The sequence below is a fragment of the Phalaenopsis equestris genome, unplaced genomic scaffold, assembly GCF_001263595.1.
Source record: "Phalaenopsis equestris unplaced genomic scaffold, ASM126359v1 Scaffold000177, whole genome shotgun sequence".
NCBI lineage: Eukaryota > Viridiplantae > Streptophyta > Magnoliopsida > Asparagales > Orchidaceae > Phalaenopsis > Phalaenopsis equestris.
Genome location: NW_018164619.1, coordinates 42,146 through 49,006, shown reverse-complemented (window position 1 = coordinate 49,006; position 6,861 = coordinate 42,146).

The window sequence follows — 6,861 nt, the reverse complement described above, 5'->3', positions numbered from 1 at the left end:
ATACTAACCAATTCAGTCCGAATAGGCTGTGCGGCCTGTCTCGATCTTGACTTGTCATCTCCCATTCTCTTATGGAAATCTCTACGCCTCTACGCAGCCAGTAAATCAATCTCTATCCTCCTCGCCCTCTCCACAAGAACTGAGTAATCATCAATGTCAAAAGGAATTAAAGGCTGTCAAATGACATCCTTCAATCCAGAGAAAAATCAGTTACACTTTTCATTGACATTTGAGATCAACTGAGGTGCATATCTGGATAACATCGTGAATTCAGCCTCGTATTGCTTAAGGGATCAGTCGCCCTGCACTAGTCTGATGAACCCATCCTGCATCTGCCTCCTAGCTGAAAGAGGAACGAACCGGTCACGAAAAATTTTCACAATGTCCTCTCACTGTATCTGACTATAGAGTCATCCGCCAAAATTATCCTGAAGCTCGCCCTGCCACCTCCTCTCTGCTTCCCCCTCGAAAGCAAAAGTAGCTAATGTGACCTTCCTCTCCTGAGGACATGACAAGCCCTCAATGATTTTCTCTACTCTCAACAATCAATTCTCCGCCTCAACTGACTTGCTCCTTGGAATAGTGGCGGTTGTATGTTCTGAAACAACTTCATAAATTTATCCATCTAAGTTGTTTCACTACTACTTGCCTGGGTTTTATAACTTTGAATAATTCGTGTCACTACGTCCATTGTCTTTGTAAATGCCTTTATAGGACGCTAACACCACTAGAGGGAGGATCAGTACGTTCCTGAGGAACTCGATTTTGCTGATCAGCAGCCCGTGCCTCACTATCATTCCCATTTGTATCCTTCAGATCAGAATCAATTACCCTGATATAACAAAATTTTACATTAACATAACATTGAATTACTTTTTGAATTTCTTGATGATTATTACTAATTTTTCCTAATGTCTCTTTTATGATTATTTTCTTACTGCCCTTAACTGTGCACGTTTTTACGGTTCATGTGCAGGTGTCATTCGAATCAGCTGAATCTTCTTATTTGTTTCATTAGAGGTAACGAGCGAGAGAGACAGTTGGTGCGCGAGAGACCGAGAGAGTGAACTAAAGGAAGAAGAAGAGGAGGTGTGCGGCTTACCTGGCCGTTTCCCTCCACTGCTCATGATTGAACTTTAGGGAGAGAGAGCTCGAACAACTCTATTGAGTGTCGTGAGAAACAGGTGAAAGGAGGCAGAAGAAGGAGAAGCCTAATTGGCTATCTGGAGGACTCGAACGACCTTATTCTAGCGAAGAAGAGGAGGGTGAGGCATTCGTGCCCTAACTGAGCCGCAAAAGAGGAAAGACGAGTCAGATGGCTCGAGCGGCCTACCCAAGCGAAGAGGAGGAGGGGGAGCGGGGAGATTTTGTGCCTTACCCGAGAGCTTGAGGAGGAAGGAGACGGCAGGATCTCTGCCGTGAGACTCGCAATGGAGAAGGGAAGGAAAGCGTGACTAGCATGAAGCTTGACCGAGAGCTTGGGAGGAAGGAAAATGGTTGCGAGAGCTTTGCGTACGAGTGCTCTCATGTTGGAGCAGCTCTGCATGCAAAGGATGGCTCGACAGAGCCTTACTGTTCGGTTTGACGAGATTAGGGTAAGACGGACAATTATTAAGTTATTAATTGTAATTGTTTTAATTAAATTATGAAACGAAAATCCTAATGTTAATTCTGACAATTTTAGGTGATTGGCAAAAACGATTAAGCAAGACAAAATTTTATTAGGAGAGTCTGAATTTTAATTTAATTATTATTTGCTTCTTTAATTTATGTTAAATTACAAAGATTTAAGAAGTCTTATTAATTGTCTCGGAATGTATTTAATTAAATTATTAAATTTTCAATAAATAATAATTTAATTAGATAAAAAAGGCAAATGAAAATATTTAATTGGTAGGTTAGAATTCTTGAGATGGATGGTCGAAAATTGATTTAAATTAATTATATATAGTGTGTTTTTAACAACTAATTTAGCCTAATCTGTTATTATAGGTTCAGAAAAAGGATTAGGTTTATTCGAGGAAAATGATAGCAGATGATATTGTTGGGGTGGGTAATATGTTTTTTATTTTACAAAAGTTCTGTTTGTTTACGCATGTTTTTACTCTTTTCTAGTTTTTTATTTTTAAAATGCAAAAAATCATATTTATTTTTAAATGCATGTTTTCCTTTAAATGTAAAATTCTAGATAAAAATAAATAAATATGATATATGCATGCATATGAGAGTCACCTTTAGATGGAACTAGCAGGAGATCGTATTGTACCCGTGCACAAAATAGAAATGGAAATGAAAATGGAAAAAAAATTGCTTACTTTTATGGTGATTCGAAAATGTTAAACGTATACTTTTATAAAATATACGTTTAGGCGGTGACTTTCAATTATTAAAAATGTACTTAAATAAATGAGAAGAAATGAAATTTGTTTTCTTTACAGCTCTCTTTTACTGCACACATTTTACGGCTGATGCACTTTTACAAAAATATTTTAAAGATGATAATTATTGTGATTTAGAAATATTTACCCACTGAGTTGTTTTAGCAACCCATAGTTGCTATTATTTTACAGGAAAAAAAACTGTAGATCAGATGAACCCTAAGAAGTATGTGTACAGGTGTTGTGCAGTGCAAGCTGATAAGTATTATGGTTTAGTTTATTTTCTGCTTAAATGTAAATGTTTAAATATGAACATTCTATTGCAAATATAAGTTTTTTTATGAATTAGAATAACTATTTTGTGTTTTGGATTTTATTTTTGTGATGAAATGAAACTGTTTGATAGTTTTCCTCTGTTCAATCGTCAGTTCCTGCCTTGGTAATTCCAATCTCACTGGGCTGGATCGTGACATTTAATTATCGTAGATGAAACTTTTAAATAAAAGTTAAATTATTCATCTTCTCTGGCAGACACAGATCTATGGTAAATGGCAATCATAGATATAGTTGGAACATTGAATGGAACCGAAGTTAAATTAAAAGTAAATGATTTGGTTCTCAGTAACTCATGTTTGCTTGATTTTATTAATATATTTAAGCCAAATAAAATTAGTTACGGTACCGATTTTTGATGGAACTGGCCCGAGCTCAGTTGCATTCTTACTTAAGAGTAGAATTAGAAAAAAATGCAATATAATGATGCTATTTATAAAGATGAAGTAAAAAAAAAAAGAACCTTACGGTAATATTTGATGTTTATATCTATTATATTGGTGTGGAATAAAAGAATGGATACCAAAATTTTATGCAAGCTTTTATCATTAAATTAATCAATCATATTCAAGAGGAATCAGAAAATTATTCTATTAAGGTTGCTTAATAATGAATTTAAGGGTTTTATTTTCATGAGATAAAATAGGGTACCTATAAATGCAACAAATCTTTCTTTTTGACTCTAATGTTTGTATATAATTGCTTTAGTGCACTACCTTAAACACATCATTTGTTTTCATCCATTTGTTAAGAAACCTCGATGTTGTTGCAAGCAATACTAGTTGTTGAAGGCCTCATTTGCAACAACCTAGAGTGCTAAGCATGCAACAATGATTGAGTAACGAGTGAAAGGAACAACTCTATATCACTCCCCTTAGTCTATTGAAGTCAATGCATTTCATAGCTGCCATCATCTGTTTTTGCATACAAACTTGTATGTTTGCCTCAAACCAACAACCAGTTGACAACCTAGAATGCTGTTGTTGCTGGCTAGAAGATTGGCGGGGGTCGCAAACATCATTAGGTCGCTTTGGTTTAGAGGGGCATTATCTTTGTCAACTTGATCTGTCACGTTCCGACGCGGGAATTCGGATTCAACTAAGGCGTGAACGGTTGGTCGGATGTTGGGAATAAACTTTACTAAATAATAACACTCAAGTATAAAATGATCACTAATTCATAATACATAAGTAAATATCCTCTTAAAAGTATGGAAGATTATCCAATTATACATAAAAATAAACAACACAATAAAAGTTATAAAACATATAAGCTAAATATATTGTTATCTATTTTTCCTGTAAACAAACTCACTCATATCAATTATATTAGTTTAATATATTTTTTCTTATAAGAACAGTTAAATAACGTGTAGTTTAAAACAACTTAGTGAATAATTATCATTTATTATGCATTAAATTATTATATAAATTTTTGACATGAATGCTAAAAAATATATTAATCAATCTTTAAATTAAAATTTATATTTTTTTATTTTTTTAAAATCCTTTATTAGTCATCTTAATCAATTACATTTTCATCATTATATTATTTATATTTGTTTATTTTCTTTTTCCTTTTTCCTTGAAGAAGTAATCTCAAAAGCATCATCAAAATATATTAATAAATGTACAATCTTTACCATTTTGTATCTAAAAATACAACATTTATCATTTTCTTTTTCATTTTGTATCATAAAATTACAACATTTACTTTTTTTTTTTTATCTTTGACATGCACGAATACAATATCATTCCCAACTAGTACTAAAATGGGCGACTCCTAATAGACTTAATATTATTTTTTATTTATAATTATTTAATTCATTTCAATCATTAAATTCATTTATTTTTCGTTTAATACATAATAAAAATGAAATAATTGAAATAATAAAACAATCATTTTTTCCATTTAATGTTTTTTATTTTTTTAAAGAGCTTGTTCAATAGGTTTATAAAGGTGACGCTTTATGTCAAGTATAATCAAAATCAAGGTGATCATACATTATTCATTAAACACATGAGTTTATGAGGAGTTTTTTTTTTCTGTGTGTTGATGACATAATTTTTACGGGGATGATGAAAAGGAGGAGGCCCTTAAAAATTACTTGGCGACTGAATTTGTAGCCTGATCTCGACAAAATATCTTCATTTCTAATACATGTGGTTGACTTCTTGATGGAGATAGGTAAATTAGTGTGTAAATCTACTTCCACTCCGATTGATCTCAATCACAAACTTGGATAGGTTAAAAATGACACGGTAGTATATAAAGAAGGGTTCAGAAAATTGGTTGGGAAGTTAATATATTTGGCACACACCCAACATTGCCTTTGTAGTGAGTGTAGTAAGTCTGTTCATGCACAACCCTAAAGAAAGTCACCTAAAAGCTGCAAACCGAATACTTCAGTACCTGAAAGCTAATCTAGGAAATGAAGTTATATTCAAGAAAGATTGGCTAATTCCTAAAGCTTACACTGATGTCAACTATGTAGGATCTTTGGTTGATAGACGTTCAATAACAGGTTACTAAACGTTCTTAGGTGGTAATCTGGTCACATAGAGGAGTAAGAAATAAAATGTTATAGCTTGTTTAAGTGAGAAGTGGAGTTCAGGGCTATGGCTCAAGGTATGTGTGAGTTATTGTGGTTAAAGATTATCCTTGAAGATTTCAAGCTAAAGTGAGTAAACTCTACGAGACTATTCCGTGACAACAACTCTTCCATCAATATTTGCTCATAATCCAGTACCACATTATAGGATAACTCATCTCGAGATTGATAAACCTTTTATGTAGGAGAAGTTAGACAACAAATTGTTTTGTACTCTCTATGTGCCTACAAAGGAATACCTTGCGGATGTGTTTATAAATAGGCTTAATGGCGATGACCTCTCAACAATTATATGTAAGTTGAGAATGGATGATATTTCTTTTCCAGTTTGTGGGGGAGTGTTGGAAAGTGAGCAACTATTTTAGCAAAATTTTAATTTAGGAATATAATAAATCCCTTGATAGGAGGATCCAATTCAGAAATAGAATAATTCCCTTGATATGGGGATCTAGTTTAGGAATAGAACAAATCCTTAGATACAGGAACCTAATTGAGGAATAGAATATTATAGTTTTATTATTTGCTCATTTCCTGTTTGCTATATATATAGGCATAGTACATTGTGTATATATTAGTAAATGTGCATGATGAAAGATTCGTCTGAATTTCACTCCATGCTTTTTGAGAGGTCAATGAGATATGATGAGTATTTTTAAAAGTTTAAGAAGGGATTATTTGACTTTAAATGGAACGTTTTTAGATACACAGATAGATTTTAGAATGATTAGTAGTGATTTTGGGTTTGACCATTAATTTTTCTATAATGTGGAGGAGAATAGCACATGGTTGGGATTGGAGAGCCAACAAGAAAGAAAGGTGGAGAGAGAGAGAGAGAGAGAGAGAGAGAGAGAGCTGAGGAGAATGATAGATATGGGCCCATGGCAATGCTTGAAATTTTGGTTATAAGGATTAAACACACTAAAACTTCGAGAGTAAAGTGGGATGTGTTTAGCATTTTAGAAAAAAATTATTATTTTTTTGACATTTAAGAAAAGGTTTTGAACCAATTCTAATGAAAAGTAATACTGCATTGGGATGCATAAATTTTGCTGAGACACTTTGATCCTAAGTAATTGGTAATATTTTTCTTATCTTATTCAATTCGTGTGTTTTGACACTACCTTTGGGTAATTTCTTGGGTTGGTCTCTTTTAGCTTTTCTTACCTCTCTCTTTAGGAAAAATATTACTTCAATTTTTATGGCTACTAGGTTGGTTTTGTTCCTTCAACGCAAAATTCTATACAAGTTTACTAATGCTAGGAATAGCGGTTCAATGTTTGTTTCATTGATTGCTCAGCCTGGCTTATACGTGAATTGTTTTATGCTGCTTTATTGTATCATAATGACCTTTAAGATGACACTTCTGAAATATTCCTTGAGATTTACAATTTAAAGTAGTTTTTTAAAAGCAACTTTTGGTTGATGAGGTTTTTGAGAGAACAAAACAATAGTTTAATATATGCTTGATGCACAGTTCATTGCTTTGATTTGGCTGTTGCATGGATCTCCAGGGGAAGAGTTATAGACTCTGATGGTGTA